The 26,200-nt window shown below is 43.8% G+C and overlaps 1 protein-coding gene across 1 annotated transcript in view; it reads right to left on the reverse strand.

The window, feature by feature from the left end:
• Positions 1-320: 320 nt before the first annotated feature.
• The window catches only part of IRS1 (insulin receptor substrate 1), a 151,743-nt gene continuing 125,863 nt past the window's right edge, over positions 321-26,200 (reverse strand). Inside the window, exon 2 of the mRNA XM_033959068.1 lies at positions 321-1,410. The gene's annotated coding sequence lies outside the window, so the exon portion shown is untranslated. The remainder of the gene's footprint in view (positions 1,411-26,200) is intronic.

Below are 26,200 nucleotides of genomic sequence, written 5' to 3' on the forward strand. Positions count from 1 at the left end.
GGGAGGAGGTGGAACCAATCAAAGCAGTTTCCCTTACTTCCTATGGGGAATCTTGTTTTGATATACGAGCAATTTGGTTTACGAGCATGCTTCTGGAACGAATTATGCTCGTAAACCAAGGTTCCACTGTATTCATATGTGAAGAATAGATAAGAGTTAAGATTATAAAAGGGAATTTTGGTTCAGATATAAAACAATAGCAGGTGACCTGGGCCCATACATGATAAAACCCCACAAACATATTCATTCAAAAATCTGACCTGCAAAAACAAACAGTGGAAAGACAACTTTCACCATCTTACCAGGAAAAAAAAAAGGTAAACAGTCTCTGGTTTATTATGTATATAAAGATTTCCAGAATTTACAAACATCCACATTGCTCATTCCAGGGAGAGTTCTGATTTGAAGAATTTATCCAAGTTTCAATTGTTTGTGTTTTTCCTTGTTTGTTCATTTTTACAGTATTTACAATGGAAGACTTTGATTTCAGAGTTTTTTTTTCCATTTCATGTTCTTGGGCAATTGGCAAGTTCAAGTTCTTGACATGAGTACCATGTATAGTAAGTTTATCTTCAGTTTAGTGAAAGGAGCCTATCGTCTTACAGAAGAGGTAAAAAAAATTGGTTTTGTTGGAAAGAACTTACTTCAAGGTCAAGATTATGTTACAAGTGACAGTTATCAGTAAATAAGGCTGAACAAGCAAGGCCTTACAGGCCTATAATTCATATTGTATTATTTTCTGAATTACAATCTTAAAAACAAGAATAGTATACTACTCTATTCTCATTAGCCTTTTTAAGCAAATTCCCCACTCTGTTTACAACAGAGCATAATATACCTCAGTTACACATCAACAAAGATGTGCTGTAGGAAACAAAACTTTCATTTTTTAATTAGAAAAAAGTACATGTAGAAATTTAAAAAAAAAAAAAACCCCAACAAAAACCTATGTTAAATATTTAATACTCTCCAGCCAACATTATTAACAGTTTTATATGTAATAATTTACAACAATGATTTGTAAATCGGTTTCTTTCTTTTTTTTTTTTTTCAGCAGCAAATGAAGTTGAATGCTTTGTGTAAAATGTGCTAGTACTATATCCATTCTCACCATGAGTTGTTGGTGAGAACATTACCAGTGCACTGAGGCCTGCTGAGTCCTTATGGTAAAAGTAGAAACAAGAGAGGGACTCATTCAGGTTTCACAGTGCTTTTTCTTGGCACAACACAGAATGTGCAGTTCAGTCAACTAACTCCTGAGGTCTGGGCGTAAAGTAAACAGAACTGAGCCTGATGCATCGTACCATCTACTGAGGAAGATGTGAGGTCGTAGTCGTGATGTATGAAAGAGACAGTCCAGAGACGCATGAGTTCATAGCAGTATTTTGCTGAGGTCATAGAGTCGTCATTCTGAAATGTTAAAAGGAACAAAAAAAAAAAAAAAAGTTAGCAAGATTCAGAAAAGAATGCTTAAAAATGGCATAACAATTCTAATTCAGGCAGCACAAAAATTACCGTTTCATTTATAAAAGTGTCCCACAAACTGTTTAAAGCCATGACACACTAAACTCGGGGCCGCGACTGAAGGACATCCGGAAGTGCGCAGAATGCGCAGAGGCCCTCCAGATGGTGCCCTGAGCCTGCAATTACTATGCCGGAAGGGGGGAGGGGGGTTGTGTGCTGGAGGAGGAGAGTTGCGGAGATGCATCATCTGACTGCCTACAAAACGTGCCTCTCGCCGCAAGAGACACTTCCTGTAAGCAGTCAGCCGGCGCCAGCATGGCATACCCAGAATCTTGCCGCGGCATACAGTTTGTGATACACTGATTTTAAAAGGTACATTTATATAAATTCACATACAGCGCCTCAACTACTATAACACACGGTGACAGGACCAAAGCGTGCGAGACTTCAGCGCACCAACAATTCGGCGCAAGACCCCAGTGCGCCGCTAAAAGAGTTACTTTTAAAGAGCTCCGATGGGGTGTGTGGGAGGAACCCCTCCACTTTACTTCAAACTCTTCGCGCTGCCGTTGGGGGGGGGGGGGCGTTGGGGGGGTGCAACCCCCCACATTATAGAGAAAACTGAACTTTTTCCTAAAAAAATCGGGAAAAAGTTAAGTTTACTCTATAATGGAGGGTTCCAACCCCCCCCCTCCCCCACGGCAGCGCGAAGAGTATGAAGTAAACTGGGGGGGTTTCCCCACTCACACTCCACGTCGGAGCTCTTTAAAAGTAACTTTTTAGGTGGCGCACTGGGGTCTTGAGCCGAATTGTCTGCGCTGCAATGTCGGTGCCCTGAAGTCTCGCGCGCGAATGACTATGAACCATAACACACAGTACCTATGGACTGAAAACGAGAAATGACTGTTACCTATTCCCTTCATTCCCCTCTCTGAAAAGGCTTCTAGAGATGTCTTCCCTATTCAATTATATAAAAGCTATAGTAAAAACAGAGTTATAGACCTAGGGCCAGATTCAGTAAATGGCACTCAAATTCTGAAAATAGCTGATTGAATAGCACAGTGTAGTAAATATTTGTTGGAATGCCCTGAATCCGGCCCTGACGCAGTGGTTTTTTTGATAGATCCGCGAAACGCTGGCCGCGTTGGCGGCATATGTGGGAGGCATCTGTATCACTCTGAAGCTAAGTTACAATTACAGCACTGTTTTCAGTGAATATAGAGTTGTGCATGAAAATTTATAAAAAAAGAAAACCGATAAAAATGCTTTATAAAAAAGAAAACTCATAAAAATGCTTTAGAACATAAGCTAAGTTTTAAACAATATAAAGTTAATAATTTATTATGATAGAATTAGATTGAAGCATTCTAGAAATAAAGTTAAATAAACGGGTTTTTGTTGGCCGATGACTGGAGCAAGGAGCGAGACAACTACGCTGATCAATTTGATCAATTCAGTCTATGACCGTGCGTAGGCTCCATTTCTGAGGCCTTTTCCCGTTATAGCTAAAAAGTGAGTGCACTTCTCTGAATAAGTGATAGTGGAATTTTTTTCTAGTATATTATTGGATCACATACTCCACTACGGTTGGTTTATTTAGGTTACTCAAATTGAGATGTCAACAAACAGGGAGCATACCAAAAACTTACAAAAAATATACAGTGTTCTCCCTCGAATTCGCAGTTTCACTCATTCGCGGTATTCTCCGACTGCCTCTTCCTGTACTAAAGTCGGGCTGCGTGTTAAAGCAGCTCCTGATTGGTGTAGCCCGACTTTAGTACAGGAAGAGGCGGTTGGAGTATACCGCAAGTGATTTCCTTCACTCGCCGGCGCTCCAGCTGCCCTCTCCTGCCTCACCAGGTAAAAAACTATATTCGCGGTTTTTCGACATTCGCGGGGGTTCCGTTCCCGCGAATATCGGGGAGAGTACTGTAATTAATACTCATCAAGCAGTTTGCTAATAAATAAATAATTGCTGTTTTGTCACATCAAGCCTATAATAATTATGATTTATACAAGCCTCAAAGACTTTGATGCAGCTTTAATAACAATTGCTGACTTTAGAAGCCACCTCTATTATCATTAGCTCTATGCAAACTTGAGAAAAACAGAACGGTAAAAAAAAAAATCAATAACTACAAAACTTCAAAATACAAAACCAGGCTTAAATGTGCACAAAACCAGCAATATTCGCCCTTAGTTTAGATGAAAAAATATTTAAAAAATCATAAACTTGGCCAGAGTATTCCATTCGCTTATCTGTTGACACCATCCACCGGCAAAGGCTCCTGAGGCAGGCACACCAAGTGTCTTGGACCTCCACTGTGGTTTGTTGGTTCTAATCTGAATTTGTGTGTGGAGGTTTTTCTCCTGGTTTCTGTTTTAACACCATTCATCCGGACCATAGCCGCTCAAACAGATTTAAAGTACTGGATGAATAAGCAACATTCATTGTAATCCACTGTGACTGGAAGCTCCTCAGATCTCGACAAGGGCCTTGTTTCGTGGACCATGCCACTGCGTCAGGAGAAGACCGGCGGAAACCACTACGGTCACAAGTTTAGCAATGGCGTTTGTATTTTGAAGTTTGGGTTTTTGACGAACAGGTTTTTTTTTAGAACGTTTTTTTTTTGTTTTCACTGCTCTGCTTTTCCCAAGCTTGAATAGAGTCAATGATAATAAAGGTGACGTCTAACGTCAGGAATTGTTATTGATGCTGCATCCAAGTCTTTGAGGCTCATTATTATAGGCTTGATGTGACAAAACAGCAATTATTTATTTATTAGCAAACTGCTTTATGAGACTCAAATTGAGATAACACTCCAAACTTTCTCAATGGAAACAAGTCTAATAGATCACTAAATCAGCTCCAAAACAAGACTTGTGTAAATCATTATCGTTCTGTTTCTTTATTGTACTCTCAGATGCCTGCCCTGGTGAATCATCAAAGTTTCTACCCAGTAGCTTAGCAAGAGAAGGGTATCTTTCATCGAGTACAATATGATTAAAGCTTATAAATATCTTGTACTGTAGTGCAATATACTATTGTCTAAAGTGCTTCAGTGTAATTAAACCAAAACGCCCAAATAACAAATTGACTGAAACCAGCACTTATCTTTAAGTCACTCTGGCTCCAGTGATCTCGTTGTAGCAATGTACAGTTCTAGTTGCCCAACGGGGACCCGTTTCACCTATTTTTAGGCTTCTTCAGGGGTCCATTTTATTTCTTTAACAGAACGTAGAAACTACATCAGATTGTGAAACGAGTTCACTTGAAACGACAGCAGAAGGTTTTCTGGAGACTGAAGGTCCAAAAAACAAAATTGGTCAAAAAAAAAAAAGATTCAAAATTTTTAACTGAAAGGAAAATAAATGAAATAGAAAAATATGAGTAAACGTAAGGGAAAAACCAAAATGGGAAGGCACAAAAAATTTACAAGTTTGACACGCTTAGAGAGATTCTAAAGAACAGCTTTTCAGCTCTGTGGAAAACTGAAAACTGAGCGGATGTCGGGCAGGAAGGCACCAGCACACACGCAGCACAGGCGGTCTTAAAGATTTAAAGTGACAATGCACTTTTTGACTGTCCGTGCCAGTTTCCATGGATGACGTTACCAACAAGCGAGAATATGCTGGCTGCTTGTCCTCGGATAAATCAGCTTACAATGGACAAAATTTATCTGTTTTAACAGTCTAGAAATTTTAATGAAAAACAATTATGAAGTCAGAATGTGATGTTGACTGCATAAGTACTTTTCAATAATCCACCTCATCCTATGTAGCTATATCACACTGAAACACAGAAGCAGACAACACTAAAACAGGAAGATTCATAGGGGACTTCTTATCGTCTCAGGCCAGACATCACAACAGTTAATATGGCTTGCTAACAGCTGACTTGTCACTCTAAAGTTCTTTCTGTATATGTTTTCATAAAGGTTTTAAACTAATTTCTATTGCACAGCAGAAAGAGAGTGACCCACCAGAAGATCATTGTCTCCCTTGAAGATCATGCTATCCCATCCCATTATTAGTTATATGTTCAGGGGTGCTTGGCGTCTCTGCTAAGAATGTTCTGGAACAGATAAGCTCAGTACATTTTCCACTACAGATGTTCCACAAACTGAAAAGTCCTTCTATCCTGTGCCCCTAAATTGCCGAAGAAACAAGATTTACTTTGTGTGGTCCCTTCCACTGAAAGAAAAGTCTATCTTAGCAAATCCTCTGAGGAAGGTTTGGAAGCTCTCTGGAGAGCTCTCTCACAGATTTCTTATTTACCTTGAACTCACATTTCAAATGACCAAAATATTCACACAAAATTTGCACAGTTTGATGGTTCTCAATGGTTGGATGTAAAAGTAGGTAGTAATGCCAAACTGTGTTAAAGAAGAAACAACAAAAACACTGCTTGCTTTAAACAGAGGAGGCACAAACTGCGCACGATTTGCCTCCCATTTCATATTTGGCTCTTTTCCAACATGGCTGAATGATTATCTTTGTGTAAGAATAAACTGTACTGCAGTAGTAGGGTCACATGTTCCAACCTGCACAGGGAATGCATGATGGAAGAGATGGAACAGGGATCTATAGCTTTGTTAAAAGCCTTCATATCTTGTCATTGTCAGCTCTTCTAAATAAATAACGCTGCCTACGATGTCAAGACAGCATCGTGCTGCTTATCCAAACTTCCATTTCACCTGGGCTGAACCTGATTACAATGCACTTTCTCCCCACAGACAAGGCCACAAATGTTACTGAGGCTTTGGATGGAGGTAGTGGTAAGTGGATGCCTAAAATACGATACCAGCATGGAATGCTGCCCCCATTGCTTCAGTGAAGAGAGACAGGATAGAAATGTCAAGCTGAAGAACTCTGGGAAGCGTGCAAACAGCAGTCACTCATGTGAGCACCAGAACACTATCAAAAGATTACATTTCTCATGAAGAAACTGATAACTTTCCATAGCCTGGTGTACAATTCTTTGGACCCCTTGACTTGAGAGAGTTTACTAGGGTAAAGGTTAGAGTACGAAATATCGCCAGGCAGTTTTCTGACCCAACAAGACAATGAAAGTGTGTGTGTGAGAACACAGGAGCCGTCTCAGGGTCTAAGCTCCTAGAAATTATACTTTGTCTTGAAGATTCATTCCTTTGCTGGCTTCTGATGTAACATTCATGTGACTGTGTTCAATAAGGGGTGGGCAACCAGGGTCCTCGAGGGCCACAATCCAGTCAGATTTTCAAGATTCTCACAGTGAATATGAACAAGATCTATTTGTATACAATGCATGCAGTATATGCAAATCAATGTCATGCATATTTATTGTGGATATCTTGAAAATGCAACTGGATCATGGCCCTTGAGAACCATGGTTGTTCACCTGGGTCAAATCGAGTCAGATTCCATAAACGCAGCCAGTAAGCTTCTCCGTGCACCCCTTTACTGCCTGTACCCAAAGTGGACCACACCCGCTGCCCCGCCCTTGGTACATCAGTGAATAGGAGCTTTTTTCCATTTCTGTTTTACAAAATATTTCACTTAGGAATTAAACCAAGCCACCATTTTATCAGTATATTGCAAACCCAACCTCATGTTAAACTCAATCTTATCATATTATTAGCAAATAGTATAATACCGCTCCCAGAACAGATAGTTAGTACCTTTGTAGTTTATTACTTCAGTAGAGGAAGTTACAAACATTCTAAAATTATCTCTCTTCCATTCCCACTAAATACACTAATAAAAGATTGTTTTGAGCCTATATATCTTCTGCTTTTTTTTTTCTTTGCTATAGAATAGAGTGCAGTCAGATGTGCACACAAAATCCTAATTAATGTCAATTAATGTCAACAATTAGTTTTAGCATCCAATTATTAATGGTTAACATAAGAACATAAGATTTGCCGCTGCTGTGTCAGACTAGTGGTCCATCATGCCCAGCAGTCCACTTTGAATTCATTAGCCAATTAAATTGCAAACATCTGGGCACCAAATATACAATCTGGGGGTATGCTTATAAACTCAACCAGTTTTGAACCCAATTTAGGGTCAGCCCGACCATTAGGCAATACTAGGTGGTCGCCTAGAGCAGTAGCTTCTTTGGGGGGGGGGGGGAGCAAAAATGCAATTGTAGTTAAAGCACAATGGGCCCCGATAGCCACACTAACTCAAAAAACCATCAGCACAAACTTTAACCTGCAATTTTATAAGATGTTTTTGTGATGATCCTGGTTTTGAGTTTTTATCAAAATCTTAGAGGATGCAAGTTAATAGGGGAGGGTGTAACTCTTAGAAGACCCTCTGATTCTCCCCTCCTTTGACATGGAGCCCTCTAATCCACCTACCTTCACCCCCAAAGATGGAAGCCCCTGATCTCCACCCCCTTCCCTAATCATGCAACCCCTTTCCCCTCATTTTAATACAATCCTGGTGGTGCGGCACTGGGGGGGGGGGGAGACAGGAATGAAGCCCAAGTACCGCAAGGTATCTGAGAGGTTTTAGTAGCCAAATTTGAATGGCAGCCGCTAGGAATGGGAACAAGTAGGCTTCGCTCCTGCTCCCACCACCCCACTGGACTACCAGGGTATATTAGAAGGATGGGGGAAACGGGTTGCATAATCGGGAAGGGGCAGATATCAAGGATTCATCTTGGCATGAGCGAGAACAGGCGGATTGGAGGGCTCCATATCAAGGGGCCGGGGGATTCACAGGGCTTTTTAAGAGTTTCAGTGCCAGTGTCCACTCATGGGCTGGTACTGAATATCCAGGGCTAATTTAGCTAACCATAAGAACATAAGAATAGCCTTACTGGGTCAGACTAATGGTCCATCAAACCTCGCAGCCCGTTCCCACCGTGACCAATCCAGGTCCTCAACACCTGGCCAAAACCCAAGGAGCAGCAACATTCCATGCTACCGATCCAGGACAAGCAGTGGCTTCCCCCATGTCTTTCTCAAGAATAGACTTTTCCTCCAGGAAATTGTCCAAACCTTTCTTAAAACCAGCTACACTATCCGCTCTTACCACAACCTCTGGCAACACGTTCCAGCGCTTAACTATTCTCTGAGTGAAAAAAATATATCCTCCTATTGGTTTTAAATGCATTTCCCTGTAACTTTATCAAGTATCCCCTAGTCTGTAATTTTTGACAGAGTGAAAATCAATCCACTTGTACCTGTTACTCCACTCAGGCTTTTGTAGACTTTAATCATATCTCTCCTCAACCATCTCTTTTCCAAGCTGAAGAGCCCTAACCTTTTTTGTCTTTCCTCATACAAGAAGAGTTCCATCCCCTTTGTCATCTTAGCTGCTCTTCTTTTTTCTAAATATCTTTATTCATTTTTAAAACCAGCAGAAAGTGCAACATATTATTCAAACAGTTAACAAATTAGACAGCATTCAATACCATCAAATGATACAGTAAATACATATTCCCCTCCCCAACCCCACCCACCCAGGATAACACAAATGATCAAGATATACAACCTTACAAGCAATTAATAATTAAATACATATCCCCCCTCCCACCCACCCCCATCCTGGATGTGCAAAATCAAAAAGGGCAAAACTAATAATCAATTCTTGCAAAAATTTTTTAATGGGTCCCAAATTTCTTTGAACTTCTTATAATGTCCCAAATGCTTTGAACTCATGCGTTCAAACTTATATGTTTGGCACAAGGTTTCCCACCAGAAATTGTAGTTTAACCTGTCCCAGTTCTTCATAATAAGCTGAATGGCAACTCCTGTCATGATGAGAAATAATTTATTGTTATGTGACATTATTGGACTCTTGGGCATTAATAACTTACCAAACAGCACTGCATAATATGTCAATGCCAATGGAGCTTCCAATATCCTACTGATTTGACCCCAAATGGATTGCCAAAATTGGATTGCCGCTCTTCTTTGAACTTTTTCTAGTGCCACCGTTATCTAAATATCTACTCCAATGTATCTCATACTTTGTGCCGGGGCACACTAGTGTGCCTCCTGAGATTCCAAGTGTGCCACGGCACACTGAGGAGGAAGAGAGGTGCCTGCCAGCTGACTTGCCTATGCGGTACAGTGCTAGCGTTGCATAGTGCTGCCCGATTCACCTCCTTTTCTTTAGTGTTCTCCAGCTTCCCTCCCTGGTCTCCCGGTCTCACCTTTAAAGCTAATTAAGGCAGCGTGCAGTGCTATAACGAACCTAGCAGGCTGCCATTAGCCTCCGCAGCACGTTCCTTCTGCTGCGGTCCCACCCCTCCTCTGATGTCAGGGGTGGGACCGCGGCAGAGGGAACATGCTGCGGAGGCCATCGGCAGCCTACTATGTTTGCTACAGCACCGGCGATCCTCAGCAGGCTGCCGTAATTAGCTTTAAAGGTGAGACTGGGAGAGAAGGGAGAAACATGCAGGCCTTTGGGGTGGCCCCCCTGGTGTAGAAGTACATGGAGGGGGTGAGGGAAAATGCATATGCCGTACTGAGGGTGGGGTGGGATTCGAGGAGGGAAGGAAAGAAAATTGTTGTAGGAAGAGTGAGAGTGATGAGAGAGGGAGAAATGAACATGGGGTGGAGGAGAGGGAGAAATGGTGCATGGGGAGGGAGCATATTGGGTTGGGGGTAGGAAGAAGGGATGTCACTCGAGGGAAGAGGAAAGGAAAGAGAGAGAAAGCATGCAGGATGCAGAAAGTGTTGGACTCATGGAGAGGGCGAGATGGATGGGAAAGACAAAAAGGAGGGAAGGAGAAATGTCACACTCGGGGGAAGGGGAAGAGGGCAGAAAGTGAAAAGTTGGACTCATGGAGAGAAGTTGGTTGGGGAAGGGAAGGAGGACTGGAGGAGAAGCAGCATGAAGGAAGAGAGAAAGAAATGCTGGACTGGTGGAAAGGAGGGAGAAATGTTGGACTGAGAGGGGGCCCAGAAAGGAAGAAGGGAAGGGATATGGACTGCAGGGGGCAGAAAGGAGGAAGGGAGAGAAAAATGTTACACGGGGGGGGGGGGGGGAAGAGATGACTAAAGGAAGGGAGCGATACAAGACCAGGGAATGGAAGGAGGGGAGTCTGGTAGTGCTATAGAAATAATAATAGTAGTAGTTGTAGAGAGAGAGATATGCCAGACTATGGGGAAGGAGAGGAGAGAGATGCCATACTGGGAAGGGGGAAAAGGAAGGAGAGAGATGTTGGACAACTGGGAGGGGGGGGAAGGAGATGTCAGACCATGGAAATGGGGAAAGAAGGAGAGAGAGATAGGAAGGGAAGGGAAGACATGGAAAAGTAGATTTTGAGAAGAAAGAAGAAAAATTCAATGTTAAGTTAATGCCAAAGATGGATGCATGGCAGAAAGTTAAGAAGTAGAGAAAAACAGTCAATGGATAAGAAGGCCTTGGGAACATAGTTAAAAGCACAGAAAAATAAAATCACCAGACAACAATGGTAGGGGAAATGATTTTATTTTTAATATAGTGATTGAAATGTGTCAGTTCTGAGAATTTATATCTGCTGTGTATATTGTGTGTATATGAAAAATGAATGGAAAAAATTGCATTACAGTTAGTAAAGGGGGTGGGATCTGGGGCAGAGCTTGGGAGGTCTGTGGTTGGGGTACAGTCGAAATTTGTTAGACTTAGTGGGTACTTAGCTTGAAGTAGTTGAGAAACACTGTTGTAGGCAATCAGCTGGCGCTAGCACCTCTCCTGCTCTCCGGCCCTCTTCCCTACTGGCACCCCCTACTGGCATCTCAGGGCCCATCTGGAAGGCTTCTGCGCATGTGATGACGTCGACATGATGATATCATGCATGCGCGTGATGTCATCACGGCAACGTCCATGCAGTTCCGGGTGCCTAGAGCCGTGGCCACTACCTTTCGTGTGCCCCGGCTCGAGAAAGTTTGAGAGACACTGATCTACTCCATAGTCTTTTTCTGCCTTCATTTTTCTCTGTTTCTATTTAGTATCATATTCTGTGTTCTTCAGCGTCTGGTAAATGTGGGAGGTTCCTTAGCAATAGCACAGTAGTTCATGCCACTTCCTTTTCAGCTCTGATATATTCAAAGGATTTCATCTAACTTCCTATGCCACAGTTGACGTGTACTCATGTAAGATTAGATAAATGAATTCTATAGTCAACAGCACATCCTATAATCACTACGCTCCGGATAACAACAAAAAGTGCTGTTATGAAAGCATGTCAAGGATCTCATGTTTAAGGAAATCCTGTTAGATATTTTTCGTTTGGTCCTTACGATGTTATTTTCAAATGACTGACAGCATTCTGCTACCTAGACAGGTTTTGCGACAGCTAATCAAACCAAAAATTTCAACATTTTTAGGGAAATTAGCCTACAACATATCTACTTCATCAAAATTCCAAAGAATCATTAACTGTATCCATTTGAGAACTTCAACAATTGGAAACCCTCTTTTTAAAATCACTATCAGGTTGTAATGATAATGAAAATGCAAAAAAAATTACCCACTATCATCTATTATAACACTGCTTACTCCAAGTGTGAAAAGTGCTCAGGACCAATTAGATGGTAAAAAGATTTATTTATTCATTCAGTTTTCTATACCATTCTCCCAAGGGAGCTCAGAACGGTTTACATGAATTTATTCAGGTACTCAAGCATTTTTCCCTGTCTGTCCCGATGGGCTCACAATCTATCTAATGTACCTGGGGCAATGGGGGGATTAAGTGACTTGCCCAGGGTCACAAGAAGCAGCGTGGGTTTGAACCCACATCCCACAGGGTGCTAAGGCTGTTGCTTGAACCACTGCGCCACACTCTCCCCTAAAAGATCACGAGCGGGGTTGATACCCCATAGGCTGTGCCTTTTTTATTCAATCACTACACTTTTATTACTTGAGTAGTCAGTGAACGATCCAAACTCAGAAAAATATATAAAATGGTGAATAGTACTCATCTCAGAAAAGTGTCCAATTCCTCCAGGTTCTGATGCGTTTCGCCAGACCGGCTTCCTCAGAGAACCCACTATACTGGTAAGTCTTTTAATGTCGCTGTGATCTCAAGTCCTTGAAAACTTAACTTCCTCTCACGTGAGATCACAGCGGCATTAAAAGTGTTATAATAGATGATAGTGGGTAATGTTTTGCATTTTCATATTTCACGTATTACTCACCAGGCGTTAAACTATTATCCCAAGTTTTTTTTTTTGGGCATCCTGTAATGTTATTCAGTCTTGCGTGGAGAAGGCCATAATATAACTCAGGGGTCTCAAACTCAAACTCTTTGCAGGGCCACATTTTGGATTTGAAAGTAATTGGAGGGCCGCAGAAAAAATAGTTAATGTCTTATTTTAAAAAATGACAATTTTGCATGAGGTAAAACTCTTTATAGTTTATAAATCTCCTCCCCCCCCCCCGAAGGCCTGCATGTTCCCCCCTGCTTTGCAGTGTCCTCCAGCTTCCCCCCTGGCCTCCCGGACTTAGTTTCAGCTAATTACCGCAGCCTGCAGAGAGGTTCGCTGGTGCTGTAGCGTTCCTTGCAGGCTGCCATCGGCCTCAGCAGCACGTTCCCTCTGCTGCGGTCCCGCCCCTCCTCTGACGTCAGGGACAGGATCACGGCAGAGTGAACGTGCTCCTGAGGATGACGGCGGCCTGCAAGGATCCCCTCTGCAGGCTGCGGTAATTATCTGAAGGTAAGAGAGGGAGGCCAAGGGGGAAGCCGGAGGACACTGCATAGAGCAGGCAACACTAGTACAGACAGCACTAGTATAGACCGCGGGCCGCAAAATAGTACCTGGTGGGCCATACGTGGCTCCCGGGCCGCGAGTTTGAGGCCACTGATATAACTTATAGCATGTTTTACTACAGTTCAATCCACTGAAACTACAGAGCTTTACTATTGATTCTTGAGCTCCATCAGGTCAATAGCATTTATGCAGATAGCACACTAATACCAAAACACACACAAATATAACCACAGATATACACTTATATAGAAATGCAGAGACATATACATAGAGACACACAACACATAGATACCCAATTACACATACTTTAGTTTACTGCATTTTTCTTAACCATCTTTCAGTATCACCAAGGTAATTTACAATATAAAAACTATAATCATAAGAAGGGGGTGGAAATAAGGAAGGTAAGGTAGGAATAAATCAAGTGTGGCAGATAGATACCAATCCTCATCATCCTACTCATATTATGGGCTAAATGCTAACTCAAAAAAATGATTTTAAGGTCCTGCTTACATTATGGGAGGGAGTCAAACTTCCTCAGATACAGCAGTAAAGAATTTCACAGAACTGGGGCCTGAAAGAAAAATGCCATGTCTCATGCGACGTCATAACATATAATCAAAGGAGGGAGAAAATGTAGTAGATTTTGTGGTTGACAGCGAAAGCCATGAGATGGAGTGTTTGGTTGCAAGTGTGAAGGATATTTCATTTCACCAATATGAAGATCTTTGTAAGTGAGTAGAAGTAAATTGAATTTTATTCTATGTTATTGGCAAATCGGCGCTCTGTGCACAGAAGTGTTACTGCATAGTGTAATGAAGTAGATTTACTGTGGTATTTTTTTTAATTAGCTGGAATTTTTTTCAAAGTTGAAGAACTAAATCTGTTTATAAAGAGAGAGTAATAAGCCAATCAGGACAAAATGGAGCCATGAGCCAGTGTTCACTGGGATCCAGAAGAAACTTTTTTACTTGTGTAAATGGCATAGGGCACAGAAGCATGATTGAGTAACAGCTTATATGTTTGATTCAAACCATACAGACATGTGTGCATACCTTGCTTGCTCTCCGTATTTGCACATGGAAATCGGATAAGTGATTGAATATGTACTGTGAGGTTGTCGCAGGTTTCCGGGTCTCACTGCATCTCTGTCAGGTAGAAATCGATGTTTCAGTCACCATGCTGTGGCTTTCTTCAGGGTATGCTGTGCAGTCTGCAGTGTGACTTTGTAAATAGTGGGTTCACTGACCTGACTTTTTCCTAGAGAACATAGTCAGCATCTCTCAGACTCTACCCATAGGAGGTCGACTTACCCATTACCATCAACGCTGGAGCCTAACAACATTGGATCACTGGTCCCTTCAGGTGGTGAGTCAGGGCTATGCCCTTCGTTTACAGGAAAAACCTCCAAACCACCCCCTAAGAGAGTCTCTTTTCAACTCTCAGCAAAGGACCCTCCTTCACCAGGAGCTCTCAGCCCTTCCACTCCTCAATGCCATAGAATAAGTTCCTCTGCAAGAGAGGAACCGAGGATCTTACCTCAAATATTTCCTCTTACCGAAAAAGACCGGAGGCATCTGTCCAATTCTAGAACTCCGAGCTCTCAACAACTACTTGGTGAAGGAGAAGTTTCTCACGGTCTCTCTGGGAACCTTAATAAAATACTGCACCTTCAAAGCCCTGGTCCTCGCTTTCAAAACCTTCCATGAAATGATTCCATACTACATGAAAACTAAACTACAAATCTACTTCCCAAAGTGACCAGAGGTCCCAAGAAGAAAAAGGACTGACCATACCTCCTGGCCGCTCCCTCAAAACTGAAACAGCCCGTAAACGCTCCTACTCACATTTCATACCCAGACTTTGGCACCCCCCTCTCCCCCCCCCCCCCCCCGCCATCTGTTAGATCGCTAGATGGACTCTGGAACTTCAGGAAGGCCGTGAAAACCTTCCTCTTTACAAACCCAGCGCCTTAAAGTCATTCACCCAGAAATGCCACTCAGTCAACGCACCTACGCCACCTAATCTCACCAGATGCTACTTAGTGCTTATGTTTTATTGTCATGTCTATATTGTAATTTATGTAAATTATGTCATCTCTGTCCTGTCTCGATTATTATGGATGTACTTTGTAACCCGTTCTGGGCTCCTTTGGGAGGAGGGGCTAAAAAAATGAATAAATAAATAAATAAATTTTAGAGAAGAATAACTGGCTCTGCTCTCTAGACCTCAAAAAAGCATACACCCATATTTTTATACTACCTGCTCACAGGAAATACTCTTCAGTGGGAACACGCCACTTTCAGTACAAGGTGCTTCCATTTGGTCTGGTATCGGCACCTAGAGTATTTATGAAGCGCTTAGTAGTAGCTGCATCCCTCTAAACCTTTTTGGTTTTTGCCAGACTCATGGTACGTAGTTATCAGTAACCCTCTTCTCAGAGGCATGATTCTAGTAGCTAGTGATTCCCATATTTGAGATTAAACTGCCTGTTTGTCCTTGGATGAAGCATAGTTACTCACCTGTAGCAATTGTCATCCAAGGACAGTAGGTAGATATTCTCACAACCTCCCTCCTCCTCTAGTTAGCTTCTTAGCTTTGTTACTGAACTGAGGGTCCTGTGAGCCAACGCTGGACAGGAAGGCACCTGTGCATGCACAGGATGGGCGGTAAGTTTTAAAGTGACAGTACACTTTTCGACTGTCTGTGCTGGGTTCCATGGATGACGTAACTCACATGTGAGAATATTTGCTTGCTGTCCTTGGATAACACCTGCCACAGGTGAGCAACTGCATTATTTGTAATTAGCGAAATAGTAAAATACGCTATTTTGTAGAGCTCTAATGTTGCAGCAATCTTCAGTGTGCACGTTTATACCTGCGCTAGAGCCCTCTGATCATTCTGCACAAATTAACCTACATGCTAGACCAGGGGTAGGCAATTCCGGTCCTCGAGAGCCGGAGCCAGGTCAGGTTTTCAGGATAGTCACAATAAATATGCATGGGATAGATTTGCATCTCAAGGAGGCAGAGCATGCAAATCCATCTCATACATATTCATTGTGGATATCCTGAAAACCTGACCTGGCTCCGGCTGTCAAGGACCGGAATTGCCTACCCCTGTGCTAGACCAACAGTAATCACCTTTAATGCTGGAGTTAGGTTTTGAGCAGCGGCTCCCTGGTGCCTTTCTATAGAGTAAGGGAAAGAAAAAAGGATTGGGACTTGTATACCGCCTTACTTGCGGTACTGGGTGGTTTTTTTTTTGGGGGGGGGGTTAGGGGGGAGGGACAAGAATGGAGCAGCAAGATGATAAAAGGTGATAAGTGCCAGACTTTATACTTAACTTACAGTCTAGAAGATACTTCATTGTTTCTTATGAACAAGCGTCAGTGTTTCCCTAACAACTTAGAATACAGTGCGACAAGTGTTTTAATAGTGAGTGCTGAGGTAATGATTATTAACATCACTGACATTACTCCTGGCAGCCTGAGAAAAGGGAAAACCCGTGTTTAATCTGTTTCCTATTTTCCATTGACTTTAGAGTCCCCAAACACACTGCTTATAGCTAACTTTAAGGAACAAGAAAAACGTATTGCGCCCAAACAAGCGTCCACAGGGAGAGCTGTTTTATAACAGGCTGCCCAGACTGTGAAGGCACAGAGATGCATATGTTCTGCCTGTTTTACAAAGGTCAAAAACCACACAAAACACCTGTGGGCTTTGCACCCAAGCAGGCAAATTTGAAAGCTATCCCTTTAAAACAAGAGGTAGGGAGAACGAGAGGGCACTCTCTAAAGTTGAAAGGGGATAGATTCCCTACGAACGTAAAAGCAAGTTATTCTTCACCCAGAGAGTGGTAGAAAACTGGAACGCTCTTCCGGAGTCTGTCGTAGGGGAAAACACCCTCCAGGGATTCAAGACAAAGTTAGACAAGTTCCTGCTGAACCGGAACGTACACAGGTAGGGCTGGTCTCAGTTAGGGCGCTGGTCTTTGACCCGAGGGCCGCTGCGTGAGCGGACTGCTGGGCAAGATGGACCACTGGTCTGACCCAGCAGCGGCAGTTCTTATGTTCGATCAGTGTATCGCAAACTGTGTGCCGCGGCACACCAGTGTACCTCATGAGATTTCAGGTGTGCCGCGGTACACTGGGGAAGAGGAGAGGTGCCGGCGCCGGATGATTGTCTACAGGACGCGCCTCTCGTGAAGAGAGGCACGTCCTGTAAGCAATCTCCTGACGCCGGCACCTCTTTTCTCTACCGGCCCTTCTCTCCAGCGTGGGTCCTTCTCTCGGCGCAAGGCCAGTTTGAAAGGCCTTTGTGCATGCGCTGATGGCGGTGCCAGCGCACATCCGGGTGTCTCGAGCCGGCGATACTAGGTTTGGTGTGACCCAGCTCGAAAAAGTTTGCAAGATGCTGCATTAGATTCTTCAAAATAACAAACTTCCCAGCTTCTTCGCTATTTTGATTTCACTTTTAATTTTATTTCCTTTCTGTCCTAATTTGTTTTAGAACTATCTCTCTCAAATCCCTGAGCTATGTTCATGCTTTATGTCCATTTCTGCAGCCACAGCATGGACCACTATTGCAACAGATTCATAATGGGTAAAATGCTTCTATAACAAAGACATGGATCCTTAATAATTGTTTTAGCTACTGTGTTCCCTTCTACTACCATAACTGTTTTATACTGCGTTTAATTGGTCTGTTCTGAACATTGCTGTATGTAGAGGTCATTACTACGATGATGGTTTTATGCTGCTTCTGATTGCTTGAGCGGATTCTGAGGTTACGTCTGTGCGCACACACAGCCAGACACACCAGTAAAGTATAACACAGCTCTATATTAACGCAGAAGGCCTGAGCCTGTTACTTCACAGGCTCAGGGAAAGGAATAAAAATAGTCTCTTAGTCAAAACAAAAGCCTTGGAAATGGGCCTGTGACTTGCAGGGCCCAAGAGTCAGTTCGTGGCCAGTGGCCAGGTTGCAACAGTTTTTAGTCAGTTAACCAGGTCTGGTCCTAGCCTGTTGTGCAATGCCTGCCTGCTCCGTGGCCCCCTTTTATTCCTCCTCCCCATGATTGCTGTCTGCCCCCAGCACAACCATCACCCCAAAGCAGCCCCCTTTTCCTCTCCCCCTGTTGTGCAATGCCTGCCTGCTTCGTGGCCCCCCTCTGTTCCTCCCCCCGATTGCTATCTGCCCCCAGCAAATCCCTCCCCCCAAAGCAGCCCCCTTTCCCTCTCCCTGTGGCCCCCTGTTGTGCCATGCCTGCCTGCTCTGTGGCCCCCTTCTGTTTCCCCCACCCCCCCATGATTGCTGTCTGCACTCAGCACAACCCTCCCACCAAAACAGCCCCCTTTCCTGCCTGCTCCATAGCCCTTCTTTTTTCGCTTCCCCTCCCGTTCTTACCTTCCCTCCATCCATCCATGGTTCCTGCCGCTGCTGCCGCTCTAATCCTGTTCAAAGCGGCCTGCTTAGGTTCGCGGCCGGCTGTAGTGAACCTCGCAGGCCGCTCTCCATATGGTAGCATGTTCCCTCTGACGCGATCAGAGGGAATGTGCTCCATGTGGAGAGCGGCCTGCGAGGTTCGCTACAGCCGGCCGCGAACCTCAGCAGGCCGCTTCAAACAGGAGCGGCAGCGTTTGGTGCGGGAGGGGGAGTCGTCGACGTGTTCCCTACCGGACACTGCCGCCGCCAGCGCTGCTCCGCACCGCCTTCATCCTGCCGTCTGGTGTGCCAAGCTGCCGCATGCGCTTAAGCCGCCGGCCACGGACAGACACAGCACATGTCAGGTACCCACAGCCTCCTAAGTGCGCATGCACGCTTAGAGAATTATTATATATATATACATATATATATATATATATATATATACTCACATACACTGCATTTTTCACTCCATATGTCGTACTTAGTGTAGAGGAGGAAAAACCAAGAAAAACAAAATTTATAAAGCAAATGGTGTACCCTGCCAGCCTGCCACTAGGTCTGCCCTGTGACCTGTACCCTGTCCCCCCTCTGATGGTCTAGTGGTAGGCCGGGACAGGGTACAGGGCAGGCCTTGTGGCAGGCAAGCAGACAGCTCCCCTCCCCCGGTACCTTTTTTTCTAAATTACAGCGGTCCGACGCGGTACCTCTTGCCCCTCCCTCACTGTACAGCTGCCTCCATGCCTTGTGGCAGCAGCTGAGTGAAACACAATGCAGGCATAACTTTTTCACCATCTGCCTAGTCCCACGATGCTCAATGAATGGTGCAGCAGTCATTCAGTGAGCATCATGGGATCAGGCAGGTGGCGAAAAGCTCACACCTGCACTGTGCTTCATTCAGCCGCTGCCGCAAGGCATGGAGGCAGCCGTCCAGTGAGGGAGGGGCAGGAGATTCAGCGCTGGACCGCCAGAATTTAGAAAAAAAGGTACGGGGGGGAAGGGTGTCTGACTGCCTGCCTGGACTGCAGGAATTTTAAAAAAAGGTACCAGGGGAAAGAGAGTGGGGAGTATATTCGCTCCATTAGATGCACCTTCATTTCCACCCACTTTTGGGAGGGGGAAGTGCGTCTTATGGAGCGAATAATACAATATATTTTTTTTTAATTTATATTATTTTATAATTTTATTTCATTACATTTATAAATTTATTAAAAATTTGATGTCCCGCCATAGCTTAGGACAGATCGCAGCAGTTTACAAGACAATAATTAAAATAAAAAGAACGCCATAAAAATATAGGATAGGATTACAGCACAATCAGAAGAGTACGGCCAAACAGGTATTTTGTTGTGTCTAATAGGAGAAACATTGGGCTCCTTTTACAAAGGTGCGTTAGTGTCTTAATGCGCAGAATAGCGCGCCCTAGCTGCTACTGCCTCCTCTTGAGCAGGCGGTAGTTTTTCGGGTAGTATGCGCTAATCCAGTGCATGCACTAAAAACGCAAGCGCATCTTTGTAAAAGGAGCTCTTTGTTATATCATTTAATGTCAATTAATATTGTATAGGTGATCATTTACTCCCCCTTTTGCAAAACTGTAGTGTGTTTTTTTGCACCGGCTGCGGCGGTAACAGCTCCGACACTCATAGAATTCTTATCAGCATTAGAGCTGTTACTGCTGTGGCTGGCACTAAAAACTGCACTACAGTTTTGCAATTCTACTATGTTTATTTATTATGGGTCCTTTTACTAAGGCGCGCGCTAAACGCTAACGCGTCCACAGAATATAATGGATGAATTAGCATTTAGCTCACGCTAAAATGGCTAGTGTGCCTTAGTAAAAGGACCCCAATATGTACAGTTCTAATCCGCGTAATTTTTAGGCAGACTATTAACCCCCTCTTTTACTAAGGTGCGCTAACCGATTAGTGACTGCTAATCGAATTAGCATGCACTAAATGCTAATGCATCAATAGACAAAATGCACGTGTTAGCGTTTAGCGTGCGCTAAATTGATTAGCATGCTTTAGTAAAAGAGGGCCCTAGTCTTTTAAATACATATATTAAATATTCTGCATGGCACCCTTTACAGAATACTGTTTTAGCATGGATCATAATGGCACCTAACCTTGGGCATCATTTACTGAATCTACCCCTTTATGCTCAACCTGCAGCTGTACTAAACCACTGTTCTTCAACCGCCGGTCCGCGGACCGGAACGCAGAAAATTTCTGCCGGTCCGCACAGGGCCAGCGAGATCAAGTCGGCAGTTAAATTTCCTCCCGACTGCGGTTCCTGCTAACTGCTGTTCCTCCCAGCCTCAGGCGATCAAGACAGGATGCCAACGTCGGGGCCTTCCCTCTGTGAGTCTCGCCTGTTAGGAAACAGGAAGTTGAAACAAAATAGGCGGGACTCAGAGAGTGAAGGTCCCGACGTCGGCAGCCTGTCTTGATTGCCGCCCCTGCCGAGTTGCTGAAGAGGGCCGCGGGGAAGTTGCAAGTGGAACGGAGAGAGCTGCAGATACAGGTGCAGGGAGATGGTCAGCGTGTGTGAGCAAGATCCTGGGGAGCCTTCACAGTGGCTGTCTCCCCTCCCAACAGCTCTCCTACTTGCCAGGGCAGTGATTTACCGGCAACTTCCTGCAGGCAAGTACTGAGAGCTGCTGGAAGGGGAGGAAGCCACTGTAGGAGGCTGGGAAGCTGCTGGATAAAGGGAGAGCTGTTACTGGACTTGGAGGGAGTTAGAAGGAGAGATGCTGCTGGAAGGGGAGGAGGGAAAGGGATAGGAAGAGAGTTAATGTTGGATAGAGGGAGGAGGGAAGGGAGAAAGAAAAAAGGAAGGAGGGAAGGGAAAAAGAAAAAAGGAAGGAGGGAAGGGAGAAAGAAAAAAAGGAAAGAAATAGCTGGCAGGGAGATTACAGGAGGGGAAGGGGGGTCAGGGTGGAATGGAGAGATCTGATGAGGGAAAGGGGAGAGAGAGAAATGAGCAAGTAGAGAGACATTGATGCTGGGAAGGGGGTCAGCAGAGAAATGAGAGAGAGATAAAGATGCTAGATCTGGTGTAGGAGAGATAAAAATGAAGAAGGCAGTGAAGCTGGAATGAATGATGTAAAAAGGAGAGAGGAGGCACAGGCTGGATGGACAGGGGAGAGGGGCATAGAAAGAAGTCAGATACATTTGGAAGGGGGAGAGGGCAGACATTGGATGGAACGCGCAGATGCTGGATTGAAGAGACAGGGCAGATGCTGGAAGGAAAAGAGTGAAAAGAAGATGAAAGCAGAAACCAGAGACAACAAAAGGTAGAAAAAAATAATTTTATTTCTATTTTGTCATTAGAATATATCAGATTTGAAATATATATCCTGCTAGAGACATAACTGGGGACTGCAGTATTCTGTTAGCATGATATTTCTATGTAGCATTCTATAATAACTTGGCTTGTTCAGTTTTCTAGATAGTAGATGGGATATATGTGAAGGGGAGGGGAGACAGGGGTTTTGTTGGTCCGTGCTCTGTATATTTGTATTTATAAAATCACAATTGTTCAGAATATTGTTTCTTTTTATACTTTAATAAAATATGTTCAATATAAAATCATAACTGCGGCTTGTGCAGACGGGATCAGATGGTTTGCGGGGACCGAGCTCGTGGAGATGGGGTGTAAACAGGGTTTTTAAATTTTAGTCCTAGTAGTTTGCCAATCCACAAAATAATTCTTTTATTTCTGCCGGTCCACGGGTGTAAATAGGTTGAAAAACACTGTACTAAACCAATAGTGGCATTAAGTTCTGAGCATGGGTACTGCAGGGCCCCCACCAAACCTAACAGACATCAGCAAGAGTAAACAGAAGTCTTCAAATACTTCAAACACCTCAGAATGTAAGAACGGGGGGAAAAATGAAGATATTAAGGTTTGTTTGATTTTAAATTCCCAAATGAACTAATTAAGAAATCCTTGGCAATAACATAGTCCAAGCTGTCCAAATAAGGTACCAGATAACACAGATGTCTCCTGTAAAGTGCCACTTTTTCAAATTTCTTTCTTTCCATTTATGACCTGCTTAACATTAAAAACACTTAGGGGGAGAGAGAGAGAAAAAAAATATATATATCACGTAAACTTGTGCTATTCTATTTTAAATATTTAAAGAATGAGTAAAAAGAAACACTTTCACAAGCATTCTTTTAGACATTCACGGACGCACTTTCCAGTGAAATGAGCCATTAAGTGATAAGTATAAGGAGCTGCCTAGTTTTAGGTGGCAGCATATTGCGTAACTGGCCGTTTCTAGTCACTTACGTATATATATGGCCTCCTGAGATTTCAGGTGTGTCGTGACACACTGGCGAAGAGGAGAGTCATCCACGCTGGCCGACTGCCTACAGGACATGCCTCGAGAGGCACGTCCTGTAGGAAGTCAGCCAGCGCAGATGACTCTTCTCCTGGCCGGCATCTCTCCTCCTCTCCCCGCACCTCCCAGATCCATCCATTGAAGCGGGTCACGGCCAGATGGGCATCCGCGCTGGCCGGGGCACTGGATTTAGTGTGCCACCGGCCGGAAAGTTTGCACGACACCGGAATACAGATTAGAGGAAAAAGTATGCACAGTGAATCGATGCCATGTATTTTACCAGTGGGCATGTGCATGGATGAACTTTGGATGGTGCACACATATACACATGTAAATGATAGAATTCTACCATTTACAAACATACATGTTAACATCTAGATGTGGCATTTACATCAGTTTAATGCATATGTGTTTTCAGCCATTTGTGCTAATATTCTATAAAGAAAAGTGGGTTCCCTGTCAAACAATTACCATTAATGAGAGTAGCATGAGTAAAATCATTTAGAAATCAATAACTTACTTCACCTTTCGTACAAACATAATCCCAAAACAAATCAATCTCTCGGAAATGTTAACACCCAACACATACAACTTTTTCTGTCTCAACTTATAAAAACAAGCAACAACCTAGAGTAATATATACAAAGACAGATGGTTATCTGAAAGCTGTTTTAGACTATAGGCTCCTTTTACTAAGGTGCGCTAGCGTTTTTAGCGTACGCAGGAAATTACCGCAAGCTACACCACGCGCTACGCTTTTAGAACTAACGCCAGCTCGATGCTGGCATTAAGGTCTAGCACGCGAGCAATGTGGCGTGCGCTATTCCGCGTGTTAAAGCCCTAGCGCACCTTCGTAAAAGGAGTCCTATATGCACTGATGATATAGAGCAGGGGTGTCCAACTCAAATCACATAAGGGGCCGAAATCTAAAACACAGGCTAAGTCGCGGGCCAAATTTTTTATTAAGACACTTAGGGCTCCTTTTACTAAGGTGCGCTAGCGTTTTTAGCGCACGCAGCAGATTAGCGCACACTAACCCTGTGCTATGTGGCTAGAACCAATGCCAGCTCAATGCTGGCGTTAGCATCTACCGCGTGCGGCACTATAGTGCGTGCTATTCCGCACGTTAATGCCCTAATGCAGCTTAGTAAAAGGAGCCCTAAGTAGAAGCATAGGGATGCCACCTCTCCAACCCCACGCCGGCTCTGTGGTATAAACAAAATAAATAAAAAAGACTTTTCCTCTCTCTTTTAGGTCCTAGTTCACGCTTGCCGTCTAACATCAGCTGACAGGATACACATTTCAAATCTGACATATTGTAATCACAAAATAGAAAATAAAATTATTTTTTGTACCTTCTGTTGTCTGGTCATTTTGCTTTTCCATCATATTGGTCCCAGTTTCTCTTTCTGCCTTTTGTCTATCTTCTAATAATTTTCTTTCCAATGTCTGCTGTCCATTTTTTTCTCTTCTTTCTTGTTCCATTCCCTCCTTATGCCCAGCTCCAACATATTGATTTTTCCCATTCAGCTTTTTAACTTTTTCTTTTCTTTTTTGCCTCTGCCCACTCAAATCTTGCCCTCTTTCTCACCCTTCTTTTTAAATTTTCAGCTACCTCTCAATTCCTCAGCTACCTCTTTTCTTCTCAGTTCCCAGCTCTCCCATTTCCCATTTCACTCCTTTCCCAGCCTCCTATTTCCTTCTATCTACTCCCTATTACCACCTCTCTCCCCTTGGTCCAACATTTTGCTCTCTCTCTTGTTCTTCTTCCCTTCCCCTTGATGCTGAACAATAAGATGGAAGGAAAAAAAAATACAGATGCTGCATCTCTCTCTCCCTTCCACCCCCAGGCCTAACATTTCTCCCTCCCTTCCATCCCCAGATCCAACTTCTCTCCCCTTCTCACCTTCCTCCCTCCCACCAGGTCCATCATTTCTCCCTTTCTTTCCCAACAGTTCTCCCTTCAAGTATCTCTTTCCCTCTTCCTCCACACCACCCCAGGTCCAACCTCTCTCCCTTCATTTCTCTTTTCACAGCCCAGCATGTCTTCCCTCCCGCACCGGTCCCTCTCTCCTCACAGCCCAGCATGTGTTCGCTCCTGCGCCGGTCTGATGTTGCTATCAAGCTGAAAAATCTGCCAGCCCCGGCAGTGATTCAGCAACTCTGTCCACAGCTCATCTCCAATGACGCGCAACTTCCTGTTTCCGTCCGGGAAAGCAGGAAGGGAAGCCATGGACAACATTGCTGATCGCTGCCGAGACCGGCAGATTTTTCAGAGTGACAGCGACATTGGACCAGCGCGGGAGGGAAGACATGCTGGGCTGTGAGAAGGGAAGTTCAGGAGCATTGCTGCGGATTCGGACCGCGAACCTTGTGTTTGACACAAGTAATATAGAGCATGACATTTTCTGGTGACAAGGTAGACATGCAACTTACATGTTAGCTGTAAGGAGCAGTTTGAATCATACTCTCTGATTCTCTGGGGGAAGTTTAAAAAGAGAAAATACAGCAGATAAAAGAGTAGTACAAGTTTATGCAACCTTTCACCTCTAGGTCACTGGTCAAATCTGGTTCAAATTAATCGTGACCAAGTCATCATCATCTGGAAGGCAAGTGGGGGTCTTATGTGAAATGAGTTGGTGGTCTCTGTTCCCAGCAGACAAATGTCACACACACAAAACCACTATCACTAATTTACACCATTTTATGGTATTCTACAATGAGAGGCCAAAAACTGGATGAGCATTAGGACTGAACGGAGCGAGGGCTGTGGCTCACCCTATTGAACTGCTGCCTCTACATCCAGCGGTTGTGAGATCAAATCCAGAAACCACTCCCTTGTTATCCTGCGCAAGTTCCTTCAGCTTAGAAATGACAAAGCAACAAAAAGACCATATACAAGTCCAACCAATCTTCCCAGCAGCCTCACTCATCATCTAGTAATTATTCATTTTACTTGCTAAGTTCCACTATAAAATTTATTGATTTATTTAGATTTCTATCCCGTCCTCCCAACATCTCAGAACAGGTTACAAAATGACATTCACAAGATGGTCCTCCCTTCCCCTCCACATTCACAATTTGTCCTCCCCTCCCTTCCACAATAAGCAAGACCTGCACTCAGATAATATGAATGTGGTATAAAATATGCATACTTCCTCCTGATCCATTATGTCATATACAGGACACAGACTGTAGAAGTCCATCTAGCATTGGCCACATTGCCCCAGTGCTGGAGTCACCGTCAAAGCTAATTTCAGCCCGCCCCA

This window comes from Geotrypetes seraphini, chromosome 9, assembly GCF_902459505.1.
Source record: "Geotrypetes seraphini chromosome 9, aGeoSer1.1, whole genome shotgun sequence".
Lineage (NCBI taxonomy): Eukaryota > Metazoa > Chordata > Amphibia > Gymnophiona > Dermophiidae > Geotrypetes > Geotrypetes seraphini.